Genomic DNA, 20,291 nt, shown 5'->3' on the forward strand with positions numbered 1-20,291 from the left:
CAAACAGATATGAATCAAATAGTCATAAAAATAAGTACATTCATTTAATTATTGAAAACCTATAAAAAAATTTTTTTTTTTATGTATTGAGTACCTCCTGTGTTCCAGACTTGTTCTAGTCTTAGAGGATACTATGCCTGAACCCATGGAGTTTACATTCTGATGGACAAATAAGACAGTAAAAAAAAAAAAATGAAATTATTATGGAAAGTGGTCCTAAGGGGGATAAAACAAGCTATGCGAGGGCGTATAAAGTTTGGGGATTGGGGAAGTACGTTAGAATATGTTCTGTGGCCAGGATAGACCTCTTGAAGGGGTTGATATTTGAACAGAACCCTAAATGGAGGGAGGGGGCCATGAGAAAAGGATTACAGGTAAGAATATTAGAGGGTCAACAAGGACAATGGAATGAGTGAGGTGGAGAGTGCTAGATGAAGTCAGAGAGATAAGAAGGGACATGTCTTGTGCATGGCGAACAGTTTGGTCGTTAAACTGCGGGAAGTGCCTTGTAATGAGTACAGAGTATTAAAAGAACAGGTAACTGGGAGCCTTAACCCACCCTGGGGAGTCAGGGGAGGCTTCCCTAAGGAGGCAACCTTTGGGCTGAAAACTGAAGAAAGAATAGGAGTTAACCACTTGAAGAGAAGTGGAAGGGAATATCTTGTACAAAGTTTCCACATTTGCAAAGCACATGGTATGTTTGAGAATCTGAAAGAAGGCCATTGGCTGAAAAGTTGTGAGTGGTCCATGGAGAGATGAAGGACGTGAAGGGGAACCAAGTCATGCAAAGTCTGGTAGGTTCTGTGGAAGATTTTAGTTTTTATCCTCAATGGGCTGACATGAAAATATGTGCATTTTTAAAACATCACCTTGGCTGTGGAGAATTGGAGTACAGAAAAGGTGGGTGCACAGGGTGGATCCCAGAAGAGATACGATGGCCTGGACTGGGGTGTTAGTGGTGGAGGTGGGAAGAAATGGTTGATACTTAGGGATAAATTTGACAGGACTTGGGGTTCTGTTGGAAATGGGGGAAGAAGGAGAGGGAGCAACAAAGATTACTTCTGTGTTTCTGAGCTTTCAGATGGAAGGAAGTTGGTGCCATTCTTGAGGCAGGGAACACTGAACTCAAGATTTTACCTCTAAAGATGACTAGATCAACTTTGGACATATTGAATTTGAGTTACTCTGAAAGATTCAAGTGGAAAATCAGTAGGTGGATCAATCTGGAGCTCAGTGGCGATATAAATTTGGCGGTCATTAGCACATATTGGAAACCCTGGTGGCGTAGTGGTTACGTGCTATGGCTGCTAACCAAAAGGTCGGCAGTTCGAATCTGCCAGGCGCTCCTTGAAAACTCTATGGGGCAGTTCTGCTCTGTCCTACAGGGTCGCTATGAGTCGGAATCGACTCGACGGCACTGGGTCTGGGTTAGCATATATTAGCTGCACTGTATGAAAAAGAACAGGGCATCAGGATTGGAGAAAGACTCGTTAACAACCTGGGTTATACAGATGACACAACCTTACTTGCTGAAAGTGAAGAGGACTTGAAGCACTTACTGATGAAGATCAAAGACCACAGCATTCAGTATGGATTATACCTCCACATAAAGAAAACAAAAATCCTCACAACTGGACCAATAAGCAACATCATGATAAATAGAGAAAAGACTGAGATTGTCAAGGATTTCTTTTTACTTGGATCCACAATCAACAGGCATGGAAGCTGCAGTCAAGAAATCAAAAGATGCACTGTGTTGGGTGAATTTGCTGCAAAAGACCTCTTTAAAGTGTTGAAAAGCAAAGATGTCACCTGGAAGACTAACATGCACCTGACCCAAACCATGGTATTTTCAGTTGCCTCATCTGCATGCAAAAGCTGGACAATGAATAAGGAAGACTGAAGAAGAATCGATGCCTTTGAATTGTGGTGTTGGCAAAGAATATTAAGTATACCATGGATGGCGAAAAGAATGAACAAATCTGTCTTGGAAGAACTATACCAGAATACTCCTTAGAAGCAAGGATGGCGAGACTGTGTCTTACATGCTTTGGATGTGTTATCAGGAGGGATCAGTCCCCGAAGCAGGACATCATGCTTGGTAAAGTACAGGGCTAGCGAAAAAGAGGAAGACCCTCAACAAGATGGGTTGACAGTGGCTGCAACAATGGGCTCAAGCATAACAATAATTGTGAGCATGGCACAGGACCAGGCAGTGTTTTGTTCTGTAGTACATAGGGTTGTGATGAGTCGGAACCAACTCGAGGGCACCTAACAACAACTGCATATATATATATATGTATGTATATATGTGCTAACGACATATATATATATGGAGCCCTGGTGGCATAGTGGTTAAGAACTCAGGCTGCTAACCAAAATGTCAAGAGTTTGAATCCACCAGCCTCTCTTTGGAAACCCTATGGGGCAGTTCTACTCTGTTTTGTAGGGTCTCTATGAGTTGGAATTGACTCTACTGCAATGGGTTAGCATATGTATAGAAATTGAAACCTGCCACAATGTAAATTCCCTGTGGACAGGGATTTTGTCTGTTTTGTTCACTGATGTATCTTAAGTGTGTGGGACAGCACTGACATATAATACATACAATAAGTATAAAATAGATACGTGTTGAATGAATCCATGATTAGATTATATGGGGAAAGAAATCCAGAATGAATGAAATCTTGAGGAATACCAACATGTATAGGGTGTGGTAAAGAGAATGAGCTTACAGAAAAACCAGTAAAGGAACAGTCCAAGATAGGAGGAAAATCAGTATAGTCTGATGTTCTGGAAACCAGGGCTATAGAGAGTTTCAAGAAGGAAGCAGAGTCCATCCTCTGGAATGAGTGGCATGCAGCAGCAAGTCTGGCATGGGAATGAACATTTCTGGATCCTGAGGCCTAAATGAGCTTTAAAATACTTATATTTGTTACTGTTGTGACTCTTTGAATTTAAGGAAGATTTGATTTCTTATGTGTAAGATTTACTTCAGACAGTAGCCTCTTGGAACCACCTTTGAAAAATATATCTCTAGCACATTCACAGCGTGGGTATATATATATGTATATATATGTATATATTTACATTTTCATACTTTGTATCAAACTGAGGTCATAATGACAGGTAGGAAAAAATGTATTCAATTAACAGAATGCCAGTAGATACTCTTGACAGGTTCACTTGGAGCCTCCTTTCTGGATGAAAGCTCAACCCTTTTTGCCTGACTACCTCCTCCTTTCCTCCTTTTATTTCACTCTTACTTCCCTGCACTTCTGCGTAACAAAGGTTTTATTAGCTTCATGCATAACCACGTGATGAGTCATAATTAAGATTTGGGTGAGCGGTAAGAAATAATTTCATTTCACCACCTGTGTGTATTCCTTTAAAAAATTTTAAATGATATTCTGGTAAAGATTGTTGTATAATTTGTTTAATCCTAGTTATTGTCATATAGATTCTCTGCATTCCAGGATAGCTGTGGACCATTCCGGGGATTGTGCCTCACACTTATGAGCATGCTTTTCTTAGCACTAAATCAAAGCCACAAGTCTCAACCTAGAGATCAGGAATGTTCAGCAGAAAATCCTCCCTCTTCATCTCATCTGGATGACCTCTTCCTTGAGATGGATAATCTGCTCAACTTTCACATATTATCTGCAGTGGAAAGAAGAAAGAGAAAAGTCATTAACTAGCCTTTGGTTTAAATCTCAACTGTAGTTGACAAATATTTAGTTTAAGGACTATTTCTCCCTCTCTCTGCTTTATATTTCTTCAACATGTTTATCCTACCTGAAATTTTACTATACACAACTTCTCACTTATTGACTATGTTGTTATCTGACATTTCACATTTACAACAATAGTAAAAAATCTACTATCCAACTATTTTGTGAATTAACGATGTACATCTGGCAGTAATGAATGCTGAGATATGAGGTGAGAGTAACACTGGCTTTGATGGTTAAGGTTATGCGTCAGCTTGGCTGGGCCATGATTCTCAGTGGTTTGGCAGTTATGTGATGATGTAGTTTGGCAGTTATGTAATGATGTAGTCATCCTACTTTTTGTGATCTGATGTGGTCATCCTCCATTTTTGCATAAAACTGATTTCACATAACAACCTTGTCTTTAAAACCTAACTATGTCGATAAGTGAGGAGAGGGCTATGTTTATTATTTTATTTGGTTTTAGTCAGTCTTCCCTTGGAATGTAAGCTCAGTTAGGGTGGGAAATTGGTCTCTCCTGTTTGCTGCATCCAAAAGTATGCCTGACATGTTATAGGTGCTCAGTAAATATTTAAAGAATGAATTGATGAATAGATGCTTAAAGCGTACTATCAGGTGGGTATTATGCTGGTTGAGTTTAGAACCTAGTATAGGATGCAATTTCTGGTATCAAGTCACATATTTGAAATCAAAGACTGGCTTGCTAACATCTCTAGCTGACTTTTCTCATAAAATCCAACCCCACATTGAATGTTTTTACATGAAGGTCCAACAAGCACTTTGAACTCAAGGTATTCCAAATACAATTCTTTTTTTTTTTTTTTTTTGCACCCCATTACAATCCTTGCACCTCATTCTTCTCAGCTCTTATCTTTGAGAAAAGTATTACCATCCATCTGCTCAATTGAGCTAAAAACTCCTGTCTCTCCCTTGCCTCAGGCATCCAACCAATCATCAAATCCTATTAATTCTGCTTCTGCAATGCCTTTTATAATCATGTTCACCTTCCAAACCACCTGGCCCCTGTCCTGGTTCATGGAATGACACCTGGCCCCTGACATCCCTTTTCTGGACAGTTGCAGTAACCTTCTACGAAGTTTTGGTGCCTCTTGTCTCTCTCTGGTCCAGTGCATATTCTGTACTGTCAGCTAACAGCTGTTAAAATAAGGTAGTAACTAATTGATGAGGCTATTCATGTGCTGATAAGCAAACAGTTAAGAGTCTTTTATGTGTCTTTTCTAGGCTCAAGGAATAGTCCAAACTCACAGAGACTTCTTGTCTCCTACTAGGGGGAGTAAAGACTAGATATGCTCATGTCACTTCTCTTTTCAAAAATATACAAGAACTTCTCATTTAGAAGAATAAAATTTAAGGGGATCATTCCAGGCGTTTATGTTCTGACTCTCTTGCCGTTCTAGCTTCATCCCAAGCCCCTAAACACAAACACCCTGCATCACACACCTGTGTTGTTTCCAGAGACAGACTGCACTTCTGTTTTCGGTTGTGCTTTCTTTTCTCTCGTTCCCCTAATTGGAATGATTTCCCTTTTCCTCTTAGGCATGTGTAAAAATCCCATTCATTCCTCATTCTTCGAAGCCCAATTTAATTACTAGTTGCTGTTGAGTTGATTCCAGCTCAAGGCAAGCCCATGTGTGTGAGAAGTGAACTGTGCTCTGTAGGATTTTCAACTGCTGATTTTTTTGGAAGTAGGTCCTCAGGCTTTTCTTCCAAGGAACCTCTGGGAGAATCAAACCGCCAGCCATTCTGTTAGCAGCACAGCATGTTAGCTGTTTGACGCAGCCGAGCATGTTAACGTTTTGATGTTTTTTGTTGGTAGGTGCTATTGAGTCAATTTCGACTCGTAGCAACCCCATGTGACAGAATATAAGAGCCTCATAGGATTTTATAGGCTATAATCTCTATGTGAGCAGATTACCATGTCATTTCTCCCATAGAGCCTCTGGGTGGGTTCGAACTGCCAATCTTTGGGTTAACAACTGAGTGCTTAACCATCATACCACTAAACCACCAAAAGCCAACACCATTGCCATTGAGTTGATTCTAACTCATAGCAACCCTATAAGACAGAGTAGAACTGCCCCATATGGTTTCCAAGGCTATAATCTTTACAGAAGCAGACTGCCACATCTTTCTCCTGCAGAACAGCTGGTGGGTTCAAACCGCCCGCCTACCGGTTAGCAGCCGAGTGCTTAACCACTGCACCACCAGATCTTTTTGTACCACCAAGACTCCTTGAACCATTTGACAGAATTCATTTATTCCTTTGTAAGAGCACTTACACCCTGCTGCTGTCGAGTAGGGTGGGTTGAATGTGTAGCCCTCTTGCCAGATTCTGAGCACCTTAGAGAAACATGCTCCTGGTGAGTCCTTTTTTTTTGTTGTTTTTTTTTTTGCTTCATGTCTCTTCTTACGAAGTCTTAATCTTTGCTCTGTTACCTACTTGAGGTTTCCAGTTTTCATCAACTGATGTATTTCTAAGGAGTTCCTAGATTCCCTCCAATATGTTCTGTAAAGTGGTTAGCCATGGCTGTGCAATTCTGCAGTGGTTACTCTGCGTTTTTTTCTCTGAAATTCTTTGTCTCTGAGGTGTAGCAATGGAGGAACATTTTCTAGCCTCTTTGGTAGGAAGGCCCACACCCTCCTTGGAGTTCAATATGGAGATGGATCCTCCACTAAACCAAAAAAAAAGCATTCATAACACACTCTATGCAGTATCATTAAATACTTAGCTTTCCCTTCTCTTTCTGGTGTAGCTCAGGAATTGTTTGTGTACCTCATGCTTAATATTGTATGGGTTACAAAAGAAAATGAAAATATATTTTCATAAATATGGGGAGTGCTAGCCTCAGGTATTGTTTGATAGCTCTACTGTGCCTTTACTAATGACTGTGAGCCTCAGAGCTTAATTTTCAACTGACATATATCAGAACTCCTTAATATACTGGCTAATTTCCATCCATTTCTAAATGATAGCTGCTAATGCCAAGAGAGTTCAACAATAGCAAAAACTTGATTTCTCCTTAATATCCTGAGGATCATATTCATGGGCACCACAGAGGCCAGGCAATAAATCTGATGGATTTTTGCCATCATATTTAGAGCAAACAAATTAAGGCTAGAAACAGTTTCCTACTAGGAGATAATAAAGGAAATGGGCAAACAAAAATCAATGTTACAAAGAGGAAAAATACAGTCTCTGTGAGCAGATTAATTGTTTTCCCCTGCAAATTAGATAGAATTTTCTTAAATGTAGGAAAGGCTTTTTAAATTTTATGATTTAGCTAAATAACATAGCATGTGTTCCTATCTTAAATAGTTGTCTTTCTGTTGGGGCCAGAATTGATGCTTAAATATGTCTTATTACAAAGAAGCACTTGCCAAATTATTTACTAGTGAATGTTTTTTTCATTGGACTGAGGTAAGTGAGAGTGTGATTCATCCCTAATGGGAGTGTAATTTCAGGTGGGTCGTTGAAGGGTGGGTTTGCAGGATTAATTTCAGTCCCTGTACCTACCAGTGAAATCATTGAAGAACCCACTGGGTGTTTGTAGCACACAAAACGGCCACACACCAGGGAGTGCTCACGGAGGTGCACCACCAAGTCCCCCAGGCTGTCCCAGATCCCTCAGGCCCCTGGCTTTCTCCTTGCTGTCTTTGGCTGTCAGATGCAGTTAAAGAGCCGTGTATGCTGCAGGCTCTCAATAAGTGTTTGCCCTTTGATTATTGCAAAGCTTTCTTGGAACTGAGATTCAGACTAGATCCTGCAGCCTGGGATGAAAATAGAGCAAAGGGCTTAAGGAGCCAATTCTAAACTTTGCTGAAGCCAGCTCCTGCCTTCACATACTCGTGAGCCTCTTTGGTCCTTTTCCTAAAGCATAAAGAAGATTGACTCTTCCTGGCTAGAGGCTACCCACCAATTTAATAACATGTAATTTACTTTGAATTATAGGTAACATGTAAATAAAAAATGGAAATCATTGATAAAATGACATTTACAAAATATTCTTTAAAGATTTAGTTCTACACTATGATATTTTAATGATAATTAGATAATAATCAAATACTATGATATTTTAATGACCTTGTAATAATGACCTGGTTCTGAAAGGGATAATTATTACAGAAAATCTGAATATTCTAATACAGTTCTCCATTTTTTATTTTTCTTGAGATAAGCTACATGTAAAAAATTTTTTCCTTCATAAGTTATGTCAGAATTCAAAATTTAGTGATTGATGTTTATAATATAATTACTTTTTTATTGTTACATGTCAAATTGTGAAAATATATTTGAGATCATAATTGAACACCTATTTCAAGGAGATAAGAACTCTCACACGGTTTATTAAGAATGGTAAATAGAAGAGAATGTTTTTCTCATAAAACTAGAATCCACATCCAGAAACATGTTATCGGTTGTTGTTAAGTGTCATCAAATCCGACTCATAGCAACCCTGAATACAACGGATTGAAACACTGCCTGGTCCTGCACCATCCTCACAGTTGCTGTTTGAGGACATTGTTGCAGACACAACAATGTGTCAGTCCATCTCATTGAGGGTCTTCCTCTTTTTTGCTGACCCTCTACTTTACCAAGCATGCTGTCCTTCTCTAGGGACTGGGCCCTCCTGATAACGTGTCCAAAGCACATGAGACGAAGTCTCACCATCCTTGCTTCTAAGGAACATTCTGGTTTTACTTCTTCCAAGACAGATATTTTTGTTCTTCTGGCAGTCCATGGTATGTATATTCAATATTCTCAGCCAACACTGTAATTCAACGACATCAATTCTTCTTTTGTCTTCTTTATTCATTGTCCAGCTTTCACATGCATATGAGGCAATTGAAAATACCATGGATATTTATGTGTAGAATAGACAAATTATGCGATAGATTTCATGTTTAAGTTCTGAAAAATAGATACCTTCACGTAGAACACTTTTTTTTTTTCTTCTCATTAAACTATGTTTTAATGGGTTTCAAAATTCTGTGACAGATTTTTGGTCAAGTTGTCTCCATTTAAAAAGTACTGGTTTTAAAAAGTAGCAACTTAAAACTGCCACACAAAAAAAGAACCAAATGGCCCACAAAACATTCCTTTCCTCCTGAAGGTTTTACGATGCGTTGTTATCATTAACCAGTCTTTTACTATTAAACTTAAGTGGCCAATTGAGACAAACAGTTCTGAGACCATTATTCCACCATTGATTAAGACTGGGATGGCAGGTGTTACGGGTAACATTCATTTAGCCTTCTGAGCTTTCTGAGCAGACTTGGTGACCTTGTCAGCTCCAGTAGCCTTTTTGTCTACTGCCTTGATGACACCCACAGTAACTGTCTCATTGCAAACAGCAAAATGACCCAGAGGAGGATAGTCATAGAAGCTCTCAATACACATGGGCTTGCCAGGAACCATGTCAATGATGACAGCACCACCAGACTGCAAGAATTTGGGTCTGTCTTCTAGCTTCTTACCAGAACAACAGTCTTCTTTGAGCTCAGCAAACCTGCAAGAAATGTGAGCTTTGTGACAATCCAGCACAGGTGCATAGACAGCACTAATTTGGCCTGGATGGTTCAGGTTGATCGCCTGAGCGGTGAATCCAGCTGTTCTCATTGGTGGGTCATTTTTGCTGTCACCAGCCACATTGCCTTGACAGACATTTTTGTCAGAGACATTCTTGACATTGAAGCTTACATTGACCCCTGGCAGAGCTTTGCTCAAAGCTTCATGGTGCATTTCAACAGACTTTATTTCAGTGGTGGCATTGACTGGAGCAAAGGTGACCACCATGCCTGTTTTGAGAACACCAGCCTCCACTCTGCCCACAGGGGTGGTACCAGTACCACCAATTTTGCAGACATCCTGAAGAGGCAGGCACAGGGGCTTATCAGTTGGATGAACTGATGAAAAGATGCAGTCCACACCTGCAAGCGGTATGTTTCCACTGGCATTGCCATCCTTATGGGTGACTTTCCATCCCACGAACCAAGCATATTAATATTTGGCTCTAGTATGTTGCCACCATTCCAATCAGAAATTGGCACAAATGCTACTGTATCAGGGTTATACTCAGTTTTCTTAATGTAGATACTGATTTCCCTTAGCAGTTTCCTCGTATCTCTTTTGGCTGTAGGGTGGCTCAGTGAAATCCGTTTTATTAACACCAATGATTAGTTTTTTCACACCCAGTGTGTAAGCTGATTCTCGGAGATACCAACTTTAAATTCACCAACACCAGCAGCAACAATGAGAACAACAGTCAGCCTGTGATGTTCCTGTAATCATGTTTTTGATAAATCCTGTGTCTTGTGTCATAAATGATGGTCACATAGTACCTGCTGGTCTCAAATTTCTCTAGGGAGCTATCGGTGATGATGCCACGCTCGCATTCAGCTTTCAGTTTACCCAAGACCCAGGCATATGAAGGAGCCCCTTCCCATATCAGCAGTTTCCTTCTCAAAATTTTCAATGATTCTTTTGTTGATCTCACCACGTTTGTAGATCAGGTGAACAGTAGTGGTGGACTTGCCCAAATCTATGTGTCCAGTGATGATGGTATTGATATGGGTCTTTTCCTTTCCCATTTTGGCTTAGATTTTGCAATAGTTTTCAGCAAAACCTGTGTTCTTGTGGCAAACCCTTTGTGAAAAATCTAGAACACTTTTAGTTTATAAGATTTACAACAGATTAAAAGATAGCTGATGAGCTCTTTCAGTGTTTGCAAATATTAATTTTCACACTTAAAACTTTTGCTGTCTTGAACTTTCCATATCCTTATTTGACTTTTTTAGTACAAAGACTTTTTATAACAGATGTTCACTAATTTAGGAAAATAAATTGCCATCTTTCTACTAACTTATGGCAATAATTCTATGAATGTTACCTAATTTAAAAAAATTCCAAAGAACTTATAAAGATTATTAAAACATCAAGAAGTCCTAATATCTGTTATTGCACGTAAATCAGTTAACAAGCTGCATGTCATGAATTGAATTGTGTCCCCCCAAAATATGTGTATCAATTTGGCTAGGCCATGATTCCCATTATTATGTGACTATCCACCATTTTGTCATCTGATGTGATTTTCCTATGTGTTGTAAATTCTACCTCTATGATGTTAATGAGGTGGGATAGGCAGCAGTTATGTTAATGAGGCAGGACTCAATCTACAAGATTGGATTGTATCTTGAGGCAATCTCTTTTGAGATACAAAAGAGAGAAGCGGGCAGAGAGACAGGGGGACTTCATACTACCAAGAAAACAACTCCAGGAGTAGAATGCATCCTTTGGACCTGGGGTTCCTGCATGGAGAAGCTCCTAGTCCAGGGGAAGGTGGATAACAAGGACCTCCCTCCAGAGCTGACAGAGAAAGCCTTTCCCTGGAGCAGATGCCCTGAATTTGGACTTCTAGCCTACTAGACTGTGAGAAAATAAACTTCTGTTTTTTAAAGCCATCCACTTGTGGTATTTCTGTTATAGTAGCACTAGATGATTAAGATACTACCCAGACAACCACTACATATGTCAATTTGGAAGAAAGATCTAATGCTTAAAGGAAATAATATAAAGAATTGGCTATGGGAAAATGATCCAAAGTTGAATGTGAAGAACAGATCAAGTCAAGCACAGGTCAAATTTTCTTTCCCATAGATCCTCTAGGGGACATAAAAAAAAAATTTTTTTTTCATAGTTTCCATTATATTTGATATTTTAATACATTGTCTCTGATTGTGGATTATTTTTAGATCTATTATTAAAAATTATATTTCATTTCTAAATATATAATTTTAAAATGTTTGTAGCAATGTCATTACATGGAATTTCTTTGGGAGAAAAGAAATTCCAATGGTAACATTTACTTCATAACAGAAATCAATGAGGAAAAATCATTTCATTTAAAGCATGTCACAGTATAACCAAAGTTTTAGGAATGCATCTGTGGCAGTTAAGGTTATGTGTAAACTTGGATAGGCCATGATTCTCAGTGGTTTGGCAAAAGAAGAATTTTCTTGGGGTGGCCTGTATCCAATATATATGGATGTTCTGGCAAAGCTCTGTCTTTCTCTCAATCCTGTATCCTTCTTGTCATCCTCTGACCTCTGATTCCTGGGACATGAGCCAGCAACCTACTGCCTGACCTGCAGATCTGGGGATTTGCCAGCTCCCACAATCCTGTGAGCCAGAGCCTTCCACCAGACCTGCTGATTTTGGGTTCATCAGCCCTTGTAACCATTTGAGTCAGGAGAAACCTCCAGCCTCATTTCCTGACCCACAGATTTGGCACTTGCTAGCCTCCACAACTGTGTGAGCCATTTCCTTAAAATAAATCTCTCTATATATTTATTTTTATATATATTTATATATACACACTTTATTGATTTTGCTTATTTAGAGAACCCAGCCTAAGACAGCATCTTTAAAGGGTAAGTAGCAAATACTGAGATTCGAGAACACATACACATAAGTAAGACAGTGAGAACTGACCTTAATAACAGTTACACTGATAAACTTTGTACTCACTCCGATGATATTGCTATTGTTCAAAATTATCTTAGAGCTCCTATTTTGGATTTTCTTTTATAACCAAGTTATAAAATCACATAAAAATTCCTAAAATTTTAGAGCTACATCTTGTTTTTAACTCAAGTGAAATCACCCACCTTGATTATTTATATCATTTATTATAAATTATTTTCAAGGGGCTCCCCAAAATCAAATCCACCCTTGGAGTTTATTTATAAGAATGAACATAGGTTCTTTAGGTAGTTAAAAGTGATTTGAAATATTTCACTGGCTATTCATGAGAATACATGTATAAGCTCATAAATTAACTCTTTTATAGAAGAAAGTAATTATTTGGGTGAGTATAGCATGTACAGTCATATATTTTTATTCATTTATTTATGAATGAGCTACCATAATAGCATGAAAACTAGCAAGGAGTCATTTAAAATTTTTTTGGTTTTGTTTTAAGATTATTTGTTTAGTTGAATATTCATTTGACTTTTGCAGTACTGAAAGCGATGGGTGAATCCCTACCTTAGAGGCTTCTCCGTGGTCTGTAAGCCTTAATCTTAACAGATGCTTTACTTTTTACGCTTTAAGCCTGGAAAACACGTTTTGTGAAGGCTGGGCCTATAGCCACAAGATTAAATCTGTTTCACATTTTTTTATGACATGGATAAGAGCAAGTCTTTTTGGTTCGTTGTGTATGGCCATGATGTTGTCGTTGTTACGTGCTGTTGAGTCATTTCCAACTCATAGTGACCCCAGGTGACAGAATAGAACTTCTCCATAGGGTTTTCTTGGCTGTAATCTTTACAGGGAGCAGATGTCCAGGCCTTTCTCTGTGGAGCCTCTGAGTGGATTTGAACCACTGACCTTTAGGTTAGCTGCTGAGCACATAACATTAAGCCACCAGGGCTCCTTGTAGCCACAATAACCCGTTGCCGTCGAGTTGATTCTGACTTATAGTGACCCTATAGGACAGAGTAGAACTGCCCCATAGGGTTTCCAAGGAGCAACTGATGGATTCAAACTGCTGACTTTTTGGTTAGCAGCCGGATTCTTAACCACTACACCATCAGGGCTCCATCATACAGTAGGTACTGTATGTTGAGTGGATATCAGATGCCAGACACTCACCTTGACATGTTCAGGTTTCCTGACATTTGAGAGAAGTGTTCAGCTTTGATGAGACAAGACAGAAAATTGTGTTTTAATAAACGCAATCTTAAAAATAAATAAATTCAATCTTAGAGACCAGATTATAGGGATACTTATTCATAAAGTGACATATAAACCTCATGTTCCATTTTAGTCATTGTTTCTTCAGCTCCATCTTAAAGCAGCAATTTAAATTCATTTATGCATTTAATCAACAAAATGTTTGTTAAACACCTACTACATTGCAGAGTGTTCTAGGGATTTGGAAAATAGCAATAAACAAAACAAAGCTCCCCATGGAGCTTCTAGTTTAGTCCAGGGGAATGATAATGATTCCCAAAGATAATTGGCCTTTATTTGTGAGCACTCTTTCTGATTGTTGACAAAACATGAATAATGATCCCAGTGTAGTGGGATCTCACTGTCATAATTTGATGAGCTTTATAAATTGTATCAGAGCAGGGAGTGCCGGTTATCCAGGTTGAGCAAATTGCAACAATTTTGATGCTAACACCTCCTGTACTTTAACTGATGCTGTACAGGGACAACTTAAGAGGAATGTTTGACCACACTGGGTTTCCCAGGGGTTGCCAAGGAACACATTTCAGAGCACTCTTGGATGATATATGCTTTAGACAATAACACATGTGAAGGGTCAGAACAGGAATAATTATTTTTGGTATAAACTTAAATAAAAGCTAAAGGCCTTGGGGCTCTTTAACTTAGCATTAACCATGTATTTAAAGGGTAATAGGCACCGCATCACCAAAGTCATTAATTTAGAATCCTTCTCCATGAGGTTGCCTCTAGCTGTTTTTACCATGCATCTAAGCTACAGAAATAAAAAATAAGTGAACTCTTCATTATATACTAATGGATGAGCTTCACAATAGCATGAAAAATATTCCTGGCACTTAAAGAGGTATTCGAAAACTTCCTTTATTATTTTTTATTGTGGTAAAATGTATATAACAAAACATTTGCCATTTTAACCATTTTTAAATGTACAATTCCTGACATTAATTGCATTCACCACATTACATAACTGTCACCCCCATGCATTTTCAAATGTTTTTCATTCCCCTAAACCAAAACTTAGTACCGCTTAAGTAATAACTCTCCATTTCCCTTTCCCCCAGCCCCTGGAAACCACTAATAAACTTCTCTATGCATTTGCCTATTCTAAGTATTTCATACAAGTGGGGTCATGTTTCGTGCCTGACTGATTTTGCTCAGCGTGTTTTCAAGGTTTATCCATGTCGTAGCATGTATCAGAATTTCATTTCATGGATATAGCATATTTTGTTTATCTGCTTACCTGTTGATGGACACTTGAGCTGTTTTCCCTTTTTGGCTATTGTGAATAATGCTGCAGTTAACATTGGGGTATAAGTATCTGAGTCCCCGTTTTAAGTTCTTTGGGGCATATACCTAGGAGTGGAATTGCTGGGTCATATGGTAGTTCTCTTTGTTTTATGGTAGTTCTGTGTTTAACCTTTTTTAAGGAATTGCTGAAATGTTGAAAACTTCCTTTACTTTTAAAAGCCATTTGTTTAGTAGAATACTCACTCGGCTTTTACAGTACAGTATCACCTACAGTAGCTGGAATCCCTCCCGGAAGTCTTCCCAGCATGACCTCACATGAACTCACATGATTATCTTTTTGCCAATCAAACAGCACATTGCCAGTTGCTAAATGCAAATCTCTGGAGGACAAGGATCGTGTTTTATGTGTGTAGTAGCCCTTCCACCCCCCCGCCCCATGACCACCTCAAAGCATACGCAATGACTCATGAGTAGAGCACTTGGATGTCTTTTAAAATTGACTGTGGGGAAGAGGTGTGCAGAGATACCTCTTCTTGCCTTGTATTGCTAAAAGTTTGCCTTGAGTAGCTTTCCTGAGAAAGTGAGGTGGCCCTGGCAGTCAGCATTTACTTTCTCTGAATTACTTTAGCTATCCGTCATCCTACAAAAGAGCTGCTCCGAACTTATTCCTAAGAGGGTCTGGATAGTTAATTATGGTACAAACATATGCAGGGAGTCCTTTGCTGGTGTCTGAGCTCCGCTTGCCAGTTTTCCATCAGCAGTTGGTGGCATTAAGCAGCAGCTGCCTTCTCTTTACCTTGCTTTTCACTTGGAGATTTGGGAGCTAAGCCAGGTCTTGAGACTCTTCCCTTCTGCTGCTTCTTATGGTTTTATTTGAAATCCTTTCACATATATATGTATTTCTATATATGTTATATAAAAGAATATAGTATATATAATTTATATATAATATATAGTATATAGTATTTTTATATAGTATATATAATTTATATATAATATATATATAGTTTATAAAAATATACTTTTTTTGCCAATTCAACTTTTTACAGGTGTGCAATTTATTAACAGCAATTACAATAATTGGCTGTGCAATCCTTAATCAATGTGATATTTCAGTCATGGTAAACCCCCCTCTCCTCCTCCCTCCTGCCCCTGGTAACCACTAATAAACTTTATTCTCTATAGTTTTGACTTTTATTGTCTTCTTATGTAAGTGAGGTCCAATATTTGTCCTTTTGTAATTGGCTTATTTTACTCAGCATAATGTCTTTCATGTGTTTCTTCTTTCATATATTTGGGGTTGCCAGACAAGGAAGCACTAAAAAAAATAAGTTCTCCTCACTCCTCAATGGAAGTCTCGTTTTAGGTTGGATTTTGTATGTGCTTGTATTTTATAAGTTGCTGTTTTTTGCTCTGAAATATAAAAGTATTCTAGCTTTGTATTCTAAAACTAGCTCTTAAGAAATAGTTCAAACATGGATATAAAATCGTCAGTGGAAAAGAGACGCTACAGTGATCAGAGGAGAGGGGTGTTCATTCAGCATCTATTCATTCATTCAGTATCTATTTGATGAGTGTCTACTATTTGTTAGAATCTGTGGGGCATAAAAAGATGAACAAAACATAATTCTACTCCCTTAGAACTTACAGTATAGATGAGAAAATTGTAATTTTGCCCTGAACCAGCAGGAGTCTGAACTCCCACACGGATTTTTTTAGACCCCCACTGTGCCAGATTTTCTGATGGAAACTCTTTGCTGTGAGAAATATTTTTAAAGACTTATTACTGTGTCCCTTCCCCCAAAAAGAATCAGGATGGAATACAGAACCAGAGCTCTCTCCAGAAATCAGACATCCCTTGTTGTTCCATTCTACCTGCTGCTTCCAAAGGTAACTCCACTCAGAAGCCCCATTTGTCATGGGTTTCTCTGGGTGCATCCCAGATTTCTTAGTGTTGATTAAAATAATAGTAATCATAAGTTAGAAAAAATTTAAAATTAACTGAAAGTCAGCTATGTACCAGCAACATTTCATTCAATTCTCATAGCAACCCCTATATGTACATATTATTTCCAATTTTCCTGCTGAAAAACCAGGCTACTGAATGTCCAAGCTGAGCTGGGATTCAAAGCCAGGCCTAGGTGGCTCCAAAGCCATGCACTTTTTAAGTCCCAACTTTGTGGTCATCAGCTTACAGGTCCTTCTTTGTGAAGGTGGAATCATCTCTTTTCAGTGTTGGGTCCCAGTAGGCCCTGTGGAGGTGGCTCTCACAGGTCCCTCTGTCATCTCTGGTAACTCCCCTGCTGCCTCGAACAACTCTGCACTCCTCAGGGATTGGATATTGCAGTATTGCTCTCAGCATCATCTCCAGAACCCTCTGGTACTGGCAACAGGTCTCTACACCTCTCCTAAGGCAATTACTCAAGAATTGACACCCCTGACTTGGACTCTCCTGACTTAATACCACTCCTGACTTAATACCACACAGCCAGAGTCTATCACCAGTGTTTCAGACTATTGAAAGGTTTGACAGGAATCTCATCTTCTTCTGTGTGACTGCCCTTCCTATGCCTGGTATATAAACTAAATTCCGGTGGTGACTCAGTTAATGTTGACTCAATGATAGAGACATAATTCAAACCTGTATCTGCTAGCACCCAAGGCAGTGTCTGTTGTCATTCTACGAATAGGCCCCTGGGGTGTCTTTTGCCCCATACTAAGGAGCTTCAGACACTGTTTTTGAATACTGATTTTCATTGTTTGACTATCTTCTTCCTTGCTTTTTACTATAAGTATACAGCTCACTTAACCTTCTAGTAGGTTGCTGCTTCTAATCTGCTTTGGATTAGATAATCAGATTTTACAGTGCTTGTCCACACTGTATATAAAGTGAGTCTACAGGATTCCCAGTGAAGAATTCATCTATGAATTAGTGTATTAGCTTGAATTTCTGAATCTACTTGAATTGATTGTTGCCTGTTCTGAGGAAATTTTTTGTTTACACTATTGCTGTCATCTGCATCATCTTATTTTTGTTGCTGCATCCTTGGAAAAAGTGAATGGCAAGAGTATTTTTCCCTTCTTTGTTCCCACAGATTCTAGGCAGGGTTCAAGCAAGTGATTTTCTGCATTTTATTTCTTATTTAATCTAGCCATTTTCAGCCAAAGGGATTTCTGCTAACACACCTACTCATTTATCGACTATCTTATTACTGTCTACTGTCAGACTATTTTGTGTATTAATGATGTACATCTGGCAGTAACAAACTCTGAGAAGTGAGGCAAGAGTAATGGTGGCTGTGATGGTCAAGGCTATGTGTCAGCTTGGCTGGGCCGTGATTCTCAGTGGTTTGGCAGTTATGTAATGATGTAATTTGGCAATTATACAATGATGCAATTTGGCAGTTATGTAATGATGTGGCCAGCCTCCATTTTCTCATAACACCAATTTTCACATAATGACCTAGTCTTTGAAACCTAACCATGTCAATAAGTGAGGAGTGGGTATACATAGAAATCTGTCTTCAAGGAAATCATAATCCTATCAGTGTGAAGGGGTACGTGATGTTTTATGTGGTACATAATTCCTCATAAAACTCCAGAAATGTAGAACGGTAAGGGATATTAGGGATTTTCTCATCTAGCGCTCTTATTTTCAGATTGGGGAAATACAGACCATAGAGATGAAGGGATTTGTTCAAGATCTCATAGTTAGTAGGCTGAGAGCCAGGATAAACCCCAACCTCTGTTAACACATTTCTTTTTCTTAAAAAGCTATGAAATTATTAAATAGCTGTTATGGTAGATTTCCTATTTTTATTTTATGAGAAGAGTAGTTAATCCTCCCGTGGATTAGCATCCTCTGGAGGACAAATTAGAAAGCATATGAATTTAGAAGCCAGACAGACAATGACAAGCACTGTTGTTGTTAGCTGCTGTCAGGTCAGCTCCAGCTCGTGGCGACTCCACGTACAACAGAACAAAACGTTGCATGGTCCTGCGCCATCTTCATGACCATTAGTATGCTTAAGTCAATTGTTGTGGCTACTGTGTATTTTGTGTGCCTTCCAACCTAGGGGGGCTCCTTCTAGTACTATATCGGACACTATTCTGTTGTGATTCATAGGCTTTTCATTAGCTAATTTTCTGAAGTTCATTGCGAGGCCTTTCTTCCTAGCCTGTCTTAGTTGGGAAGCTCTGCTGAAACCTCTGCACCACGAGTGACACTGCTGGTATTTGAAATACAAATGCTGTCACTTTCAGTATCATAGCAACACACCAGCCACCGCAGTATGACATGCTGACAGGTGGTGGGACTAAATACTAGTTCTGTCATTTTCTAGCTGTGTGACGTTGGAGAAACTGTTTAATCCTGTTTAACTTCAGTTTTCTCATCCATAAAGCAGAGATCATAAAGCTAAACATGTAGAGTTATTGTGAGGAGTAAATGAATTAATACTTTATAGTACTTAAAATGGTGTCATTCCCATGGTGTGTGCTCAATAAATGGATGTATAAGAATTCTCAGATGTCTTCTTCATCTTTATCAGAAACAGGTAACTTTTTTCCTTTATGCTTAAAGTAGTGACTTTATTGTTGTTATTGCATTAAAATTATTTTAGGCTTATGATAAATGTTGCCAACAGGTATGCTCATAATTAGATTTCAAATGTGTATTTGTTTTGTTTTTTTTTTTGTTTATTTTTGATCCTGACCTGATTGCCTGCATGAATGCGGAAGGAGTGAATATAGAGTTATGAAGGGATTTAAGTGCTGTGGATCCACATTTCTCAATGCAAGATATTATCCCACTTGTGGGGCATCAGAGTCACCTGTGGGGCTGGTTTAAAAAGGAAGATTCTGGGCCCCACAGCAGACTGGGTGAATAAGAGTATCTTGAAACAAAGGAGCCCAGGAATCTGTATTTTATTGCAAATTAAAAATATGATTTTTATACCCTCAGATTTTAAGAATCACTGCTGCAGATGAATCATCCTAAAGGTCAGATTACTCAACCTAAATATTACTTTAATCATACCATTTCCCTTTTTAGATAACCTTCAGTAGCTTCACTAATCTCCAGCTTGACAAGGAAGGTCATCCTCCATCATGCTGTACGAAGTAGCCTGTCCTTTCTTGTAGTAAGTTAAAAATGGCCCCCCAAAAATGTCCATGCTCTAATGATATCTGGAATCTGAGAGTATGCTACCTCACATGGCAAAAAAGACTTTGCAAATATGCATAAATTAAGGATCTTGAGATGGAGATATTATCCTGAATTATTCAAGTGAGCCCATGTTACCACAGGGTACTTAGAAGAGGGAGTCAGGAGGACCAGAGATAGTAGTGGGAGATGTGGTGATAGAAGCAAGATGTTGGAATGATCCAAGAAAGAGGTCATAAACCAAGGGAGGCAGGTATCCTCTAAAAGGCAAGGAAGTAGATTATCCTCTTGGATCCTCCAGAATGAAAAAGCCCTGCCAACACTTTGTTGTTAGCACATTAGACTAACTTCAGACTTCTGTCCACCAGAACTGTAAGAA

General features: G+C 38.8%; 1 protein-coding gene and 1 pseudogene across 2 annotated transcripts in view; one reads left to right on the forward strand and one right to left on the reverse strand.

Moving 5' to 3' along the window:
- The window catches only part of KCNQ5 (potassium voltage-gated channel subfamily Q member 5), a 628,816-nt gene that overhangs the window by 95,363 nt on the left and 513,162 nt on the right, over nucleotides 1-20,291 (forward strand). The window lies entirely within an intron of this gene.
- LOC100660154 (elongation factor 1-alpha 1-like) lies at nucleotides 8,239-10,340 on the reverse strand (annotated as a pseudogene).

This window comes from Loxodonta africana, chromosome 1 (genome assembly GCF_030014295.1).
Source record: "Loxodonta africana isolate mLoxAfr1 chromosome 1, mLoxAfr1.hap2, whole genome shotgun sequence".
NCBI classification, from domain to species: Eukaryota; Metazoa; Chordata; class Mammalia; order Proboscidea; family Elephantidae; genus Loxodonta; species Loxodonta africana.